General features: G+C 41.9%; 1 long non-coding RNA gene across 1 annotated transcript; it reads left to right on the plus strand.

The window, feature by feature from the left end:
- Positions 1-15,010: 15,010 nt before the first annotated feature.
- Positions 15,011-16,062, plus strand: LOC137045141 (uncharacterized). The gene is made up of 3 exons (XR_010898703.1): positions 15,011-15,289; positions 15,740-15,821; positions 15,954-16,062. It is a non-coding gene; the product is annotated as an uncharacterized lncRNA (long non-coding RNA).
- Positions 16,063-19,406: the final 3,344 nt, after the last annotated feature.

Here is a 19,406-nt window from a genome sequence, read left to right on the forward strand (position 1 = left end):
TGTTATTGTAATGGTACACTCTAAAAATAATTCAGTGGCTTAGTAAATATCACAGTAGTAATTAACTTTATTAACTTAATAAAATCTCTCAATATCATTTACTTGATGGTTTTAGTTAAACATACCAAAATAATTGACTAAAAATCCAACAGTTAATTTTGTCTAAAATTTATAGTTATATTTAAGTTTTTTTCACTAAAATAATTTAGTATTCAAATAACCAATTATTTATTTTAAATATACTTAATATATTTGTGAAATTTATTTCAAAATATTTGAGAATGGAGAATTAAACCGATCTGTTTCAAGAACCACAAATATTACTTAATTAAAATTAAGATTATTAATATTTAACACACACTGAAGAAATTGAGTAAATTTACTCGATTAAAACAATGCACCCCTCCCCCACCCTCTGACGTGACGTCAGCTCCACGGTTGTTGGGTGAGTGAGTGTGCGGATATTTAAATTCTCCTCAGTCACCAGAGCAGTTTCTTCTTCTCAGCGTCGCAGAATTGGGGCATTTCCTCTGTTAAATTCATTTTTAGTTCGATTACGGATATTTCACGTCATCTTCGAATGCATATCGAAAAGTGACAGCCCAGGACAGCCCTTGTCCGTCACTGATTTGGAGGAGCAGTCGCGCGCAGTCCTACATCACCGGACTAATTTGCCTAATCTTCTCGGAACTTTATCGCGGTCGAAACGCAGACAGCTGCAGGTCTGGGGGGGAGAAAAGTTCCTGTAAAAAAGTTCCTGGTACAAATTGTTCCGGGTAATTTTGGTGGAAACGGGGCTATACAGAGACAGTGTGAGTCACCTTAAGTTAACGTGTGGCGTTGGTCTTTGAAACGCCAGCTGTGTTGCTCAAAACACAACTTTAATTCGTAAAGATAATGAATTTGGATGATAAAATCTTATTAAAACTGGGCACTGTTTGTTTATTGTCAGGTTATGGAGTCTGGCGCCTCGCAGCATCTTTCAGCTACGAATGAAACGCAGGACAGCGGTCTCAAGTTCAAAGTCCACCCGCAGACCGCTAATGTTAGTCCATCTCAGGCTCGAGAAACAACGCTGATACGGTGGAAATGTGATAACAGACCGGTTGATTATTCTTGAATTACTTTTAAATGTTTAATTTTTACTTCTAATATGTTTGTTACAAGAGTTTAAATATTGTAAAATAACTGTTATTCTTTACATGTCAAAACAGTATTATATTACGGGCCGAGACAGCTCAACACGCAGCAAATGAAGAAAGCACCAGCAAATAAAGAAAACATCTTCATCAGTTTGACAACACACGCGCTGCAAATGTTCACAACGCATGCAAATACAAAAACGCGCAGCAAATCCTCACAACACATGCAAATTCAAAACCGCGCTGCAAAAGTTCACAACACGTGTAAATACAAAAACGCGCTGCAATAGTTCACAACACATGCAAATTCAAAAACGCGCTGCAAAAGTTCACAACACATGCAAATTCAAAAACGCGCTGCAAAAGTTCACAACACATGTAAATACAAAAACGCGCAGCAAATCCTCACAACACATGCAAATTCAAAAACGCGCTGCAAATCCTCACAACACATGCAAATACAAAAACGTGCTGCAAATAACACAGACCACAACGGAAATGTTTTAAGGGGACTCCTTTGAGTGAAGAACCCCTACTGGGACCTTATTGTTTACTCGCCTGTCACCACTGTTGTTGTCACTGACCAGCTGAAAGGTGAGTTTTTTTTGTTTTGTTTATTTAAACATCCTGAACGTATGATTGCATGGTCTTTTTTATACAGTGTAACAATATATTTAGGCCAACAATATCCAAACGACTAAGCAATTATTCCATCATGATATAAAAGTAAACAAAAAAAACGCACCTTTCAGGTCAGTTTTTGAATTTGCATGTGTTGTAAACTTTTGTAGGTTTTTAAATTTGCATGTGTTGTGAGGATTTGCAGCGCGTTTTTGTATTTGCATGTGTTGTGAGGATTTGCAGCGTGTTTTTGTATTTGTATGTGTTGTGAGGATTTGCAGCGCGTTTTTGTATTTGTATGTGTTGTGAGGATTTGCAGCGCGTTTTTGTATTTGTATGTGTTGTGAACTTTTGCAGCACGCGTGTTGTCAAACTGATGAAGATGTTTTCTTTATTTGCTGGTGCTTTCTTCATTTGCAGCTTGTTGAACTGTCTCGGCCACCGTATTATATGCTGTAACGTTATTGCTGTACTCAATAAAGGCCATGTCATGTATAAGGCCGGGGAGACACTGCAAGCGTGTCGTGAGCGTCTTGGCTGCGTGGCGTGTCCGTTTTTATTTCGGCTCCCATGTTAACCGGTTAGCGCTTGCATACTGCCTGCGTCAGTCGCGCGGCAAACGCGCGGTCCGAGCCGCGCGGAAAACGCGTGCATGCTTCAAATAGAAGAGACGCCTATTTTTCACGCGACACGCGTGCGTGTTGGAAGCGTTTCTAGGCAAAATAGCATAGGAAAAGATGTTTATATGCCATTTTGACACGAATACATATTCATTAAATGACATTTTCATGTTTGAAAGTCTTTAGGTTAACATAAATGCAGATATAGGACTACTTGTAATAATAAAAAACAACATAATTATCGATTTTGAAACATTAAACCTGTCAATACAGAACGAAATATTCTGTAGCCTATTTTGCCGTCAATACCATATATATGTTTGGTCAATAGGCTACTGCCGACGTTGTCTTTGCTGTATCAATAGGCAATATATTTATATTTAGCATGAAGTATAGGGCTTCTCTGCAGCAGCAGCGCTGCGTCAGACACGCTTCTGGTGTGCAAAGACAGAGAAAACGGCAGGCTGCCGCCCCGTTGCTGACACGCAGCAGAAACGCCACGCTTGGAGTGTGTGTGTTTGTGTGGACTGTGGAGTATTTTACAAAGGTTTAGAGGAAATTAAAGTTATACTATACAAGTTAGTAATACTCATAAATAAAAGCTGTTCATATTAGTCATAAATATTGTTTTTCAAATGATTTTTACCCAATTTTTTCTACTTAATTGAATTTGTTAATGTAACAAATACAGTTACTCAGATCTACTTAATTTTTTTACTTACATTTACTCAGTTCATATGGTGTCTATAATTGATTTCACTGCTTTAAAATGTACTCAATTGTTTAAGTGTAAAAATGTTTCACCAAAAAAATTGAGTAAATCATAGTATAAGTTTTTAGAGTGTAATATTTCTTTTTTTAAATATTTTTAGCAGTAATAATAATCATAATAATTATAATTAGTCACGTTAATATAAAAACACAAAGTTATATACACACTTTTTTTTTCATTTGTAAAAAATAATAATAACAATAATCGCATTTTAATTCGCAATCGCAATTTTACCCAGAATAATCGCAATTATATATTTTCCCCAAATCGTGCAGACCTAAGAAAACAGGAACATAAACAATTTGTCACAAAGCCAAAAATTTGTGGTATATATAATGTCAGCAGGGCCATACCCAGGATTTTCTAACTACCGAGGTCCAAATATGAATTTTGGAGGGTTTGAAAAAAAAACATTTCCCTCCTTTACATATGCATTTTAAGACATAAGAAAATCAAAGAATCAGCTAACTGTAGCTTTAAAACCATGTCAGTGTGCAGTATAAATTATTTTGAGAAGACAACAGATTTTTATAAATGAGAATCTGGCTAAATGTTGCAAAAAAAATTATACTCCAAATTAGAAAATCTGTTTCGTTGTTATTGAGCCAAAGACAACATATATGTGACTCTGTCTTTGAAAACCTAGCTAAAGTTAATTTTTGTGATTTACATAATGTAAAGAACATTATTTGAACATTTGAACCTTGATATATTTAATGTTCAATAAGTATGATCATGTCAAAGATAGAAATCAATGTGAAAATATAACCAATGAGTGAAATCAAGATGTGATGCTCTCAATATTAGATGATGAGACTTTAGCCTAGATTTGACAGACAAGAATCACATTATGTGTAGCAATTAGGATTATACTGTAGGCTAATGCTTTTTCTATTCTGAGCACAGTGGGCTATCTGCTCTTTCTGTCTCATCGCCATCATCTTCTCTCTTTCTTTTTCCCCAGTCTCCTTCTCTTGCCCTGTATCTTTTCTCTTTTCAAAGCTGAGCTTTGTTTGAAGCAGTCTTTTCATTTTCGTCTGTATCGGTAAAAACAAAGTCGTAAATGTAAATTTACTGAAGGCTTCCAAGAAAACCAGGTAAAGAAAACGTTATTAGTTTGCATCCCTGATTATTAAGCGCTCTTGCGGTGTTGTGATGTCAAACATCAGTCGTTGTTCGAAGCGCCGTTTGGTGGTTGTGGCATTTGTCCCGCCTCTCCTCCACTGTGATTGGACATTGATGTTCACCCAAAGTTGAACTGTGGATGCTCAACGCGTAAAAATGGACAAAACCTGCCAGCTGTTGGCGCTATTGAAAAGTGCGGCGCATCCATTGGAAACAATTGAAAACATATGCCGGGCGAGGCAAGTACACCTGTTTGTAGGCTACACGCCGCCTTAATAGGCTATTATTTTGCAACTTCTATTATGTACACCTCGGAGAATTACCGAGGTCCGGACCTCGGGGACCTCAATTGTGGGTATGGCCCTGAATGTCAGGTTTATTTAATAAATTAGACACTAGAGTATAGGTGAAAATGCAGAAAAAAGTAAGAATAAATATACAGGATATACAAGGTCCTTCTAAAAAAATTAGCATATTGTGATAAAGGTCATTATTTTCCATAATGTAATGATAAAAAATAAACTTTCATATATTTTAGATTCATTGCACACCAACTGAAATATTTCAGGTCTTTTATTGTTTTAATACTGAAGATTTTGGCATACAGCTCATGAAAACCCAAAATCTCAAAAAATTAGCATATCATAAAAAGGTTCTCTAAACGAGCTATTAACCTAATCATCTGAATCAACTAATTAACTCTAAACACCTGCAAAAGATTCCTGAGGCTTTTAAAAACTCCCAGCCCGGTTCATTACTCAAAACCGCGATCATGGGTAAGACTGCCGACCTGACTGCTGTCCAGAAGGCCATCATTGACACCCTCAAGCGAGAGGGTAAGACACAGAAAGAAATTTCTGAATCTCAGTGGGAAGTCTGTGGGAAGGAAAAAGTGTGGCAAAAAACGCTGCACAACGAGAAGAGGTGACCGGACGCTGAGGAAGATTGTGGAGAAGGACCGATTCCAGACCTTGGGGGACCTGCGGAAGCAGTGAACTGAGTCTGGAGTAGAAACATCCAGAGCCACCGTGCACAGGCATGTGCAGGAAATGGGCTACAGGTGCCGCATTCCCCAGGTCAAGCCACTTTTGGGCTACAGAGAAGCAGCACTGGACTGTTGCTCAGTGGTCCAAAGTACTTTTTTCAGATGAAAGCAAATTTTGCATGTTATTCGGAAATCAAAGTGTCAGAGTCTGGAGGAAGACTGTGGTGAAGGAAATGCCTGAAGTCCAGTGTCAAGTACCCACAGTCAGTGATGGTCTGGGGTGCAATGTCAGCTGCTGGTGTTGGTCCACTGTGTTTTATCAAAGGCAGGGTCAATGTAGCTAGCTATGAGGAGATTTTGGAGCACTTCATGCTTCCATCTGCTGAAAAGCTTTATGGAGATGAAGATTTCGTTTTTCAGGACAACCTGGCACCTGCTCACAGTGCAAAAACCACTACTGTGGTCAATTGGCCTGCCAACTCTCCTGACCTGAACCCCATAGAGAATCTGTGGGATATTGTGAAGAGAAAGTTGAGAGACGCAAGACCCAACACTCTGGATCAGCTTAAAGCCACCATCAAAGCATCCTGGGCCTCCATAACACCTCAGCATTTTTTGAGTCAACTGGGGGATTGAACCCTGGGGGAGTTAACTGGGGGAGTCACCCCTGGCTGAGTAAACTGGGGGAGTCAACCCTGGGTGAGTTAACTGGGGGAGTCAACCCTTGGGGAGTCAACCCTGGGTGAGTCAACTGGGGGAGTCAGCCCTTGGGGAGTGGGGGAATGAGTCTGACCCCATTGGCTATGGCCGGATGGCAGTGCATTTTGGGAACGGGACAATGTCTTCTTTTCCTCTCTCCCCTCTTACGTCTCTGTTGCTCCTCATGCTTCCGTCTCCTTCTCTCACCTCACCTGTCCAACACAAACACCACCCAGCACCCTCTCCACACACAACCCCCCCAACAATGCTCCATTACAACACCCACCCCCACCAACAAACACCACCTAACCACCCACAACACCGCCTAACCACTAAACACAACACTGCACACCCTATCCCAACACCGCCTAACCACTCCAACCACAACACCGCCCCCTCACATCCCCAACTCTCACAACCCCTCCCAAATTATAATGCAACGAAACCCCCCCCACCCACGAACATGACTACAAATTACACCACAATGGATCCCAAACTACCACTCCCCTCGCGACCCCTTAATTGAGGCCACTCCCCTTAACTGATGCCACTCCCCCATCTAACAGTGTTCCCATGTAGAGATAAAGTGCTAGCTAGTTCTCTTTCGCTAGCATTTTCAAGATTTTTTTAGGACAAGACTGCCTTGATTGGTTGTAGTGAGAACATGTTTTGATTGGTCAGCAGTTGACATGGGCGGTTTGCACATCTTGACAGATGATTACCTGTTGTTGAATCTGTTTGCAATTATGTGTGGATAAGTGGAGTAAAGGAAGAGCTCTTAATTTTTTTTTTTAACTCCCAATACTTTAGATTGTTCTTAAGATAACATTTCAGAAGTATTCATTTTCACAAAAATAATGAACTTCTTAGAATTTACCTTGAAAATTTTCTTAAGATGATTTTCGTGAATCCGGCCCCTAATGATCCTGAGACGGCGATCATCGGCTCATTAAATGTAAACCAGGGATCAAAATGTTTTGCAAGGTTGTCTGCAGGTGTAGCCCTTGCTGTGTTTCCAGTCGCCGGAGAAGATTGGAGCATTCTATGAACGAGATCAGAGGAAAGCAGATTAGTCATGAGGTACGGTAATGTGTTACTATGACTAACATTCATTATCTTTATTGTTATTCATCTCACCTTTGGACAGACGCCTTTTCCAAAATGGGGGGGTTGATGTCTTTGACCAGCGCGTACATCACTTTGAAATAGGATTCTGAGTGCTTTAATTTTGTTCACCGTTTAAACCAGGCCTTGGCTAAAGCTTGGTCACTCCCTTTTACCTTCTCGGATGGCTTCATTAGTGCCTGACTATAGTCAGTTATTTTGATCTGGAGTATGTTGGGGTCAATGGCTATTCCCTCTACATTGATTGGCAGGTAAACCCCAAGCTCCCAGACGTTTTTGAGAGCCACAAAGATTCGCTTGATGATAATTCTTGCATCTTTTTCTTTCATGGAAGAGCCTTTCTTTCTAATAAATTCTCCCAAGGTGATAAAGCATGCAGATAGATTCTCCATTGTTGGAGGTGGCGGCGTTGGTACAGAAGCGCTCATCGATGGCGGCGTTGGCACAGAAACGCTCGTCGATGGCGGCGTTGGCACAGAAGTGCCAACAGAACCGCTCGTCGATGGCTGAGCATCATCACGCATTGGCTCGGTCTCGAGCGGATCCGTGGCTGCTGCTGACTCACGTCTGAATGTGAGTGAACGCTTCACAAGAGAACACACTTTGTTTGTGATGGTTTTGAAGCTTTGTTTCACCACCTTCCTCACGGTCCGTAGGCCTGATAGATTCTCCATTGTTGGAGGTGGCGGCTTTGGAACAGAAGCGCTCGTCGATGGTGGCTTTCGCACAGAAGTGCTCGTCGATGGCTGAGCATCATCACGCATTGGCTCGGTCTCGAGCGGATCCGTGGCTGCTGCTGACTCACGTCTGAATGTGAGTGAACGCTTCACAAGAGAACACACTTTGTTTGTGATGGTTTTGAAGCTTTGTTTCACCACCTTCCTCACGGTCCGTAGGCCTGATAGATTCTCCATTGTTGGAGGTATAGCCGCTTTGGCACAGAAGCACTCGTCACCGATGGTGGCGTTGGCATAGAAGTGCCAACAGAACCGCTCGTCGACAGCTGAGCATCATCAGAAGTTAGCTCGGTCTCGAGCGGATTCATGGCTGCTGCAGACTCACATCTGAATGTGTGTGAACGCTTCACAAGAGAACACACTTTGTTTGTGATGGTTTTGAAGCTTTGTTTCACCACCTTCCTCACGGTCCCTAGGCCTGATAGATTCTCCATTGTTGGAGGTAGCGGCTTTGGCACAGAAGCGCTCGTCGATGGTGGCGTTGGCATAGAAGTGCCAACAGAACCGCTCGTCGACGGCTGAGCATCATCAGAAGTTAGCTCGGTCTCGAGCGGATTCATGGCTGCTGCCGACTCACGTCTGAATGTGTGTGAACGCTTCACAAGAGAACACACTTTGTTTGTGATGGTTATGAAGCTTTGTTTCACCACCTTCCTCACGGTCCGTAGGCCTGATAGATTCTCCATTGTTGGAGGTATAGCCGCTTTGGCACAGAAGCACTCGTCAATGGCAGCTTTGGCACAGAAGCGCTCGTCGATGGTGGCGTTCCCACAGAAGTGCTCATCCATTGTGGCTTTCCCACAGAAGCGCTCGTCGATGGCGGCTTTGGCACAGAAGCGCTAGTCGATGGCGGCTTTGGCAAAGAAGCGCTCATCGAAGATGGCTTTCGCACAGAAACGCTCATCGATGGTGGCTATGGCACTGCAGCACTCGTCAATGGCGGCTTTGGCACAGAAGTGCTCGTCAATGGTGGCTTTCGCACAGAAGTGCTCGTCGATGGCGGCTTTGGCACAGAAGCGCTCGTCGATGGTGGCTTTGGCACAGAAGCGCTCGTCGGTGGTGGCTTTGGCACAGAAGCGCTCGTCGATGGTGGCTTTGGCACAGAAGCGCTCGTCGATGGTGGCTTTGGCACAGAAGCGCTCGTCGGTGGTGGCTTTGGCACAGAAGCGCTCGTCGGTGGTGGCTTTGGCACAGAAGCGCTCGTTGATGGTGGCTTTGGCACAGAAGCGCTCATCGATGGCGGCTTTCGCTCAGAAGCGTTTGTCGATGGTGGCTTTGGCACAGAAGCGCTCGTCGATGGCGGCTTTCGCACAGAAGTGCTCGTAAATGGCTGAGCATCATCATGCATTGGCTCGGTCTCGAGCAGATCCGTGGCTGCTGCCGACTCATGTCTGAATGTGCGTGAACGCTTCACAAGAGAACACACTTTGTTTGTGACTGTTAGTCATGAGTTATTATAAATTATGAACTAATCATGTACAAACATGACTAGAACATATTTACCGCTGATAAACCATCAAGGTGCGTTCACACCTGACGCGAATGAAGCGTTAAGCGCGAGTGATTTACTTCAATGCAAAGACGCGAATAGACATTTAGCCGCCTGTTAGAAGCCCCTCCCATGACGCAAATTCGTGTCTGTTGTGAAGTGAATGTCACGCTCAAATGAAGCAAGGACGCTCAAAATGTTCACGCTCGAATAGGGCGTTTTATTAGCTTCATTCGTGTCTTGTTAGGTGTAAATACCCCATTAGGATGTCACAGCTTTCAAACGCTCTCAACTCAATAGTTGCATGTGCACCTTTTCTGAAGAAAACTCCACCAGTCATTTATTGCAGTATTTTTAAGATCCGTTCTTAACAACCTGTTACATCTGTTTATAAGTGTAATAAATTGTAATACTTTTTCATATCTGCTTCTGGAAAAACACAGTTAGCCACACTTTATTCACAGAAAGATTTGTGGATTCCTCCTGCCCATCATCAGGGGGTGGCGTAGTCAGACTAAAAAGACGGTACTGCTTGGCAGGTACCACATTTTGGCACAGTCGGCAAGATTTAAAAAAAAATGAGGCATTGACTTTTATTTTGCTTATATGGTTTTTGTTTGTGTATTTATTTTTTTGATTGTTAAAATAGAAACAGTGGCTGGCTCTGGACTACAGAGGGCTACGATTGGACGCCCAAGACAAACCACAATGGGAAACAGAGGCCAGTGACTACTACTTCTCAACTGAAGTGTTTTTGTTTTTCATATCTTTGGCATTGTTCTATGTTCTCTTCTGTGATAGTGAGGCTGTTAAACTGATAAAATGAGTGAGGTGGAGGAACATGTACCTTAGGAACTTTTAACTCTTCGGGAGGAAGTGTAAAGGTTACGAGTGGCTAATGAACAACTTCAGAGAGGAAGAGGTGCCAGTGCAAGTACCTCTGTTAAAGGGGGGGTGAAATGCTGTTTCATGCATACTGAGCTTTTTACACCTTTAAAGACTTGGATTCCCATCCTAAACATAGACAAAGTTTCAAAAACTAATGTTGGGCGTTTGATGGAGTATTTCTGTGTTAAAAATACTCCTTCCGGTTTCTCACAAGTTTCGGCGAGTTTTTTTCGAGTATGGGTCTACTTGACGTTAAATAGATCGGAAGGTCCTTGTATGGGCTGTACGGGCTGTTCTCCCGGAAGGGTGCGCGCGCGTAACTAGAGGGAGAGGGAGGAAATGCACGCCGTAAACAGTCTCTCAGGTGCAGATCCAGTCGTCCGTGAACACTTATGACGCGCCGCGCTCCACTTTATTCCTATGGGTGACGTCGAGCGACTTCAACGCTTCAGCACAGCATTCCGGGAAGGCAGCGCTGCATTTGAACCGATTTGAACGCAGAAATGACGGGAAGCTTCAAGGCATCGCTTCAGTCACGTCTCAAAGTGGATTTCCACGGTCACTGCTGTCACAGGACTTCACCAAATCATACCAAAGAAGTGTGTTTTTGACAGAGCGGTCCCAGCGATAAAGATTCGGTCCTGCTTTGGAAGCAGCCGGTGAGTAAATCAACTTCAAATGTCTCTGCTATTGGCTACCGTCGCATGAGTAAACATCAGTAAACGATACGATCGCGTGCTTCGTCATTCAAATGCGCTAACGGTTACTCCATTGTTGTTCTGTATAACACTAGTCTGACTCTGACGTGCAAAACCGTTTTGCTTGCTACCTCTAAGGTCTAGTCACATACAATAGTCCATAAACCGAATCATGTCCTCATAAACTGCGCGTAAAGACACACAAAGGCCCCTAAATACAGTACATACCACAGAGACGGACATCATGATGTTGCCGTTTCTCCTGTTCAATTTATTTCAGCCTCAGATTTGATTGTGGATCATTATCTGTATTAGCTGAGATAGCGATGGGTTTCTCCACGCTTGAGGACATCACCGCTTTGTGCACATTCGTCATTCTTTAGCTCCGCCCACACGATACGCCTCCAGGCGCTCGGTTTTTTCCAGAAAGGCTCGGTACAGCCCATATTTCTTTTATAAATATGATAAAACTAAAGACTTTTCGGAGATATGAAGGATGCAATACTACTCTATAGGTACTCAAGATTGACATGAGATTGACTGAAACTGAGTGTTTCACCCCCCCTTTAATGACACTACTGCTGGTGGGATAACCCCTAGTGGCGATTTGGGCTCACCAAATTTTTTCTGGTCAACAACCTAGACCTGAACGTTTTGTTTATATTCAGAGAGAAAGGAAGTGTCCCTACTTCTCTGGCTCAAAATCTAAATCAGATATATTGATTTATGATTGGATAGAAAATATTGAGTCATGCGTGAGGGATAGAAATATGAGCGGTAGAGAGAAGGCCCTCTTCCTTTATGACCATTTGGAAGGAGAAGCAAAAGCTGAAATTAGATTTCGCCCTTTGGCTGAGCGGGAGAATCCGGACACAATCCTAAAAATCTTGAAAGAGGTTTATGGTTCCTCCTCCTCCTTTGTCAGCCTGCAAAGACAATTTTTTGACAGAAAACAGAAAGAAGGGGAGACTTTGAAAGAATTTTCTCACTCTCTGTCGGCTTTAATTGAAGAAATCAAACGTGCTTACCCTAATAGGTTGATAGACCCAAATATATTAGTTAGAGATCAGTTTATGGAGCATGTACGTGATGTTTCATTAAGACGGGAGCTAAAGAGCATTGTGCTACAAAATTCGGCAGTGGCTTTTATAGCACTGCGGTATGAAGCAATTAGATGGATGGAGGAGGGTGAGTGCCCCTCCGGACAAACTCGAGCCGGGCTTTACCATGGTGGGGTAAAACTAAATGTTGAAGGGGCTTGTCATGCAGTGGAGGTGGGGAAAGGATCGGAAGTTTCTGTTTTGCAGGAACAATGAAATCAACAGCAGCTACAAATTAATAAAATCCTTCAGAGTCTGTCTAAGATAGAATCTGTGTTAAACCAGTCTACTTCTCACCCCCATAACCCCAATTACCAGTTTACCCCCGAAGGTCAACCCAACTGTCTCCGGTGTCATAAGCCTGGGCACGTCCTCCGTCAGTGTCGACAGGGACAGAGACCGCAAACAGCCAGTCGACCTAGTGTCCACCCCGAGGAAAATCCTGCAGTTACAGGACAGTCAGGTATGCATCATATTGATCCTAGCACTCTGATGGACAATCCTACTCCCTCTTATCACGTCTTGCCCCCATCAAATAAGTCAGTCTCACTTGTAGGTAAATGCCCTGTCGTGGAGGTAAAGATGGGAGGTGTTCAAGTAAAGTGTTTACTGGACACTGGATCTATGGTAACGACAATTACAGAGTCTCTTTTTAAGGAAGTCTTTCAGCAGTGGGGTGCACCTAGGCTCAAATCATGTGGGTGGTTGGTTTTAAAAGCTGCGAATGGCTTAGACATCCCCTATGTTAGATATTTAGAGTTGGACATCCAGGTACTGGGTAGAACTCTTCCAGGGGGTTTTGGTGGTAGGGGGAAATGTCCTGGTCATGACAGACGTTTCCTCAAAGTACACACAGGCAATCCCAACTAACGACCAAAGTGCCAGTACAGTGGCCGAAGGTCCTAGTGGACTGTTGGTTCCATCGCTTTGGAGTGCCTCAACGGATACATTCCGACCAAGGGAGAAACTTTGAGAGTGCACTCATCGCACAGTTGTGTCAGCTATATGGGATTGAAAAGTTTAGAACAACAGCATACCATGCCCAAGGGAATGGCCAATGCGAGAGGTTTAACCAGACCCTTCATGACCTCCTCCGATCACTCACCACGGAAAAGAAAAGGGCATGGCCAAAGTACATTTCCCAGTTGGTGTGGGCATACAACACCTCTACCCACCGCTCTACTGGTCATTCCCCTTATTCATTGATGTTTGGCATTATACCTCGACTTCCTATGGATTTCCTCTTGGGGAGCCACTGAGATTGAGCAAACAAGCTGTTGGGATGAATGGGTTTTACAGCATCAGGAGCGGCTTCAGGTAACTCGTGAACTGGCCCACAAGAACATGAAAGAGGCAGCAGAGTACCGGCAGCGAAACCATAATCAACAGGTGTGGGATAAGGGTTTTACAGAGGGTCAACTGGTCTACTTAAAAGATCACCATTGCCAAGGTCGCCGCAAGATTCAGGATGTCTGGTAACCAGCACTGTACAAAGTTGTCAGGGCACTGCCTGACCCTGGTGGGCCCTACACAGTAACATTGGCTGATGGAACTGGTAATGTCTGGCAAGTTCACAGAACAGAGATCAGAGCAACACAGCTAGAGACTATGCCATCAGTACCAAAGGTCCCTCGGCCATTTATAAGATCTACTTGCCCAGAGGGTAACCTGACATACAGTGACGAGGATGTCCTTACATGGATAGAAGATGTAAGACCTATTACAACTACTGCTGTTACTTCAGATCCATCACCAATAGGTCCCAACGAAGGTTGGAACGAGGGCGATGGTGTTGATGACGAGGAGGGGAACCACCAAGTTCAAGGCGAGTTACCACTTCTTAGACGCACCAGTCGTGCAACAGCTGGAAGACAACAGAATCCTTACAATCTGCCAAGTTCCACAGTATCCAGTGTAAGACTGAAAAAACTAGTAGATGCCGAATTGTCTGAATGAGGAACAAGGACTCTCTGAGAAAATAACGGAGATTAACATCTGAACTGTCCTTCACGCACAACTGGAGACGCAATTCTCACCTCACTATCAGCTAATCTACATCTTTCCCTGTTGACCCCCTCTCCCCCAATTTCTTCCTTCTCTCATGCTGAGATCACTGAAAATACACCCAAAATCTCTCTCTTACAATGTCAATCCACACGATACAATATTATATGTGTTTGATTTGAAATGTCTCAGTGCGACTGGTACAAAGATCTCATCCTCACAGAAGTTAACCAAAACATAATCAATGTTTTAAGAGTTTAGAGATATCTTGTCTTAGTTTGGTGGGTGTGGCTTTCAGCCATTTGGCCTTTGCATCAATACAAGTCTTGATCAATGCAAATTCCCATTGTGAACTAGTGTTTACACTTCAAAGAGTTTGTGCATTTGTTTCTGGGTATTTAAGGGAATGTTACAAAGAGCTCAGGGCTTGACACTTTAAACCGGTCAGCCCGTAATGTTGGATGTCTCAAGATAGCCAGCATTATGTAATTTTCAGAAGTCAGGTATACATTTCATTCTTTACTTCAGAGTATTTGATGTTATATATGGATTACCTTTGAATTGACTATGTAATTGGCTTTATACATTTACCTGACTGTAAAATAAATTGTTACACTTTGATTGATTCTGACTTGCTCTGGAATTATTCAGGTTGGGTATAATTTCAACAAAGGGTTAAACGGAATAATTAAATGTGTACGTAAACTATTAAAAATGAATGACCAAATAACCAATTGGCATTCTAACCTAAATTCTAAATTATGATGAAATGGAGTCAGATAACGAGGAATTGGAATAAAATCCCCTTTTCCCCGCTGAAAAGACCGAACGAGCAGCGACCTTCACCCGCCGATCGTTAGCCTCCATTGGGACGATTTGGGCGGCCTTACACCAGTGCCAATGTGGGGATGGTAGGGGCTGCTGCATTCCTTGGGGTTGAGATTTGATTGTCAGGGGCGACGGCACCTTTTGGGAGAAGTGAGTGTGGGGATCTACACAGGCAGGCACACAACACAGCTGCATCACATTCACCCAATACCTGGAATCACATGATGTTTTGGGAGGTCACCTGACGAATCGGGAAGTGATAAGTGTTTGCTGGCTGCAAGTCAGACTCTTTTGTGTTGATGATGCTAGGCACGGTTGTGTGAGTTGGACTCCCTTTTCATGCAGGGTGATTCTATAAGCACTTGTCTACTCTTCATGGAGGACACAGGCTTCTGAATGAAGGCTTAACATTTATGCGATCACCCCCAGTGTGACCCGAGCTGCTAGGCTGCACTGGTAAATGCCTCAATATGTATATTTTCCATTGAATGTTTTATACCTGCTTTGGGACATGTTTTAATGCGTTTCTCTGTCTGTAGCAACGGAACATTCACCTTTTTTCGTGCTGTGTCAATGAGCTGTGGGACAATTGAGCATACTGAGAAGTAGATCTATATTTTCTAGTTATGTTTAAGTCGGCTATGCTATGTTGTTTAATGAGGTTGGCAACTAACATGCTTGGTTTCTATTGAAAAGGGGACCAGGCCAGCCACTGTTTGTTTTCTTTATTTTTATAATATTTTTTTATTGTTTGTTTGGTTATTCGTGATTTTGCCCTTGATCACTCATATGTCACCTTCATAGTATTATTGTGTATTAAAAATTGTGTATTTTTTTTTTTTCTTTTTGATTAATTGTGGTCAATAATGCGGGTGGTTCTCCTCCTTAACTATGTTGTCTGCGTAGGATATTCCTCTACAAGGCTGGATCATCACTGATGCTTTGCCCCTTCCCATCGGGGGACCACACTGGGAGAGACACTGTATTGGTGTGTACTTGTATAGCTACAACACGGTGTGATATTTTGTAGTGGTTTCTAAAGATATTACGTGTGTAGTGCTTGCTGTGTTGCATGTTTTGACTGGTGTGGGGTTGCTGTCTCCTGTTTCTGTCTCTCCAGGGGCCTCCGGAGGAGGGGTTTTGCATTGGCTGATCTGACATTCTTAGACTGAGGAAAACTCCACCAGTCATTTATTGCAGTATTTTTAAGATCCGTTCTTAACAACCGGTTACATCTGTTTATACCAAAGTGTAATAAATTGTGATACTTTTTCATATCTGCCTCTTGTTGACTATTCCTGTGTGGGGAAAAACTGAGTTAGCCACACTTTATTCACAGAAAGATTTGTGGATTCCTCCTGCCCATCATCAGGGGGTAACGGAGTCAGACTAAAAAGATGGTACTGCTTGGCAGGTACCACAGAAATAAACTCAGATTTGAGATTTAAAGTACATTCTCGACTGAAAAACTCTTAAAAGTGCATTTCGTCCCACATTAAGTAGTATTTTTAAATTACGCTGCAGGTTTTTCTTGTTGCGGCTGTTTTAGCAACAAAATATGCCCTCAGCTGCTTTTTGAACCAAATTTTTACTAAAAGTACACTCAAAGTGTCACCTGTATTATTTCTGTACCCGTTACTCAGTGTTGATGTGTGTTAATCCCTTACCTGTTGGGTTGTTCTGCGAGCTGTTTTCCGCCGGATCTGATGCTGGGATTGCTCTCCTCAGGTAAATGCTCAAACTCATCCACGAACTCGTCGTCGCGGCTCTCCATCTCCTCAGGACTCGCTAATGTAGACGGCATTTGTAAACTGTTTCCTGTGAGACTTCGGGTGTGTGTCCAGAAATCAATTCAATAGTTCAATTAATAATATAAACCTCATATTAAATTCTTGCATCTATACCAAATATCATCAGTGGTTGTATATCAAGAGCAGCAGGGACAGTTTTTATGCATTTTATTTCATGATTTCACTGGAACAAATAGAAAGTCTCTGCAACGGCGTTAAGAGATTGAAGCGCTCGTCTGTGTGTAGACTGCACATGCATGCGCCACTGATAACAGCGGCAACGAGCGCCAGATTGCCTCTTGTATAACAAACGAATGAAATGATGCTCTTCTAGTTAACCAGAGATGTTTTGTTTGTATTAGTTAGGTTCGTCCGTGCAACAAGATGTTTCAATGTTTCAAAAAGTGGTGGGGACATGTCCCACCCGTCCAACCCGCAAATTATGCCTATGCGTGATGGAAATTAATTCAAGAACTTGATACATATGTGTGTAAAGATTTTTTATTTATTCAGGTAAGATGCATTTGTGTGAGCATTTGTGGAAAAATTTATGCTTTTACTTGTTTTTACTAATGAATTGTGTTTTGAATTTACGAATCCGATTTTATAAATGTGAATTGTGCTGTGCATTTATGAATTTTGTTTTGTAAATGTATTTGAGGCTGATCTGGCTCCATACTCCCATAATCCCTTTAGACAGTGGAGCAGGGACGGAAGTTCCACAGATGTCTTCTCATTAGTGCTCAGGTTTATTGATGCCTTCAAACTGCTCTGTGGCAATTTACAACAGAGAGAGGCTTTCAGTCATAATGCAGTGTTGTATTCTGCTGATATCAAAACATCATTCCGTGGTAGGCTAATTGGCAGTTAATGTGACGCATGAAAATACAATATGTATAAATATTGGTAATTTGTACATTTGAAATGTCATGATTAGGAATAATGCGTATCTAATTTCACTATAAAAAATTTTCTTTCTCAAAATGCCAAAGCTTCATTATGCAATTCCACTAAAAAATATACAAAATTGGTACTCTTGAGTTTCTAAAATAATATAAATTGATACATTTTGTGAATGCATTATGTTTGCTATGCCATATTTTATCATTTGAACCCAAATGCAATTGTTTTCTGTTATCAATCATGTGTTATGTAACTCATAAGAGAAACATGTATTGTGGTTCGGTCAACAACATGCAGCACAGCTGTCACTGAATTCGGCAGTGTTTCATTTTGTTTTTGAATAAAGTTCACCTATAGAAATGGCTTTTCATACGTTTGAAGTGCTCCTCAGAGGATATCATCTTCCTTTTTAAGCTCTAAGAGTAATAATATAAAGGGCCAGTCACTAATTATGCACTAATGGTGTACAAGATGCTCCTGGTGGTTGTCAAGATTCTATTGAAGTTCGAAAATGACTGACTGGTTCCATGGTAACACTTACCACAGACCCCTGAACTAAGCATTGCACACACTTACCTTCATTCAAAACCTCCACCTCCGTTGGTTCATTGAGGGCTAATAGAATGTGAAGATCTTTATTTCTTTCTTATTTGCTACTAAAACCTAAAAAAGACATTGATCTAATGCATTCAATTATTAAACCATGTAAAAAAAAAAGCTGTTGAGAAATATTAAATATTCTAGGCAACATGATGCATTTAGATTTTTAATCCACTGGTCCTGACCAGCTCCAAGTCTCGTTTGATGATGGTCCCACCCAGCCTCCCTCCCACCTCCTCAAGTCCCTTGGCTGGCTCCTGCTCCTCCCTCAGTGGTGCCGCACATTGGTTTGGATCTGCTTTGGTGTGACAATCTCCTAGCGCCACCACTGGCCTCAGAGCCTCAGACTTCACCTCAGCACTCTGACCCATCGGCTTCACTTTGGCTCCATGATCCTTCGTCTCCACCGTCTCCTCACTCTGGATGAGTATAGTTCTTGTAGAAATTAATTTATTCATGCTGCAATTCATACTGGGAGCTCACAAACCCTTAACATTTTAGCAATATTCATAAAAACTGAATTCTTTGTTCAGATAACTTGGTCTTATGGGACTCAAGTAGCCTAAATATAATTTCTTAGCAGGCTATTTGTGAATCAAATTTATTTTCTTTTGGCACAAAACACATGCATATGGAAGGAACATCTTTCTCTGTGCTAAAAAATCAAACAGACATTAATAATTAGTCAAACTCATAATGGAACACCAGTCAGCAGCTGTGTGTCTTCTGGAGTACGTATCTCGTGCCAAATTTTATTAATTTATTCTCTAGCCTAGGCTATTGAAACACGAATGATTTAGACTTCCGTCAGGATCTTTAATCATTATTAACTGTTTCAAATGGCCACCAGTTGAAGTGATAAAGTCTGCAGTGAACTTTTTAAAAAAAAATTTTAATTGAAACAATTAACTGCAGGGGAATACAGAGACATTTGAATGTATAAAACAAATACAAATTCTGCATCTTACATCACAAATCAATCATATTTCTATTACATTCAGTCTCATTTTCAACAGCTTAGATGTCTTGACAGCTTTTCGATTGTTTTGTATAGATGTTAGAGAGTCATAAAAACTCTTCAAATCAGTGGAAAATAGTCTACCATTTGGTACAGTCAATATATATTTTTCTTTGCGTATATGATATTTTACCTAATAGAATAAGAAGTTTAATTATATTATCCATTTCCAATAAACCAGTATCACAATCCATAAACAAGACCATTACATTAGTTATAGTGACAAACTTGTAAAATAAGTCAAAAAGAAAATGAGAAACTT

This window comes from Pseudorasbora parva, chromosome 17 (assembly GCF_024679245.1).
Source record: "Pseudorasbora parva isolate DD20220531a chromosome 17, ASM2467924v1, whole genome shotgun sequence".
In the NCBI taxonomy this organism is placed as follows: domain Eukaryota; kingdom Metazoa; phylum Chordata; class Actinopteri; order Cypriniformes; family Gobionidae; genus Pseudorasbora; species Pseudorasbora parva.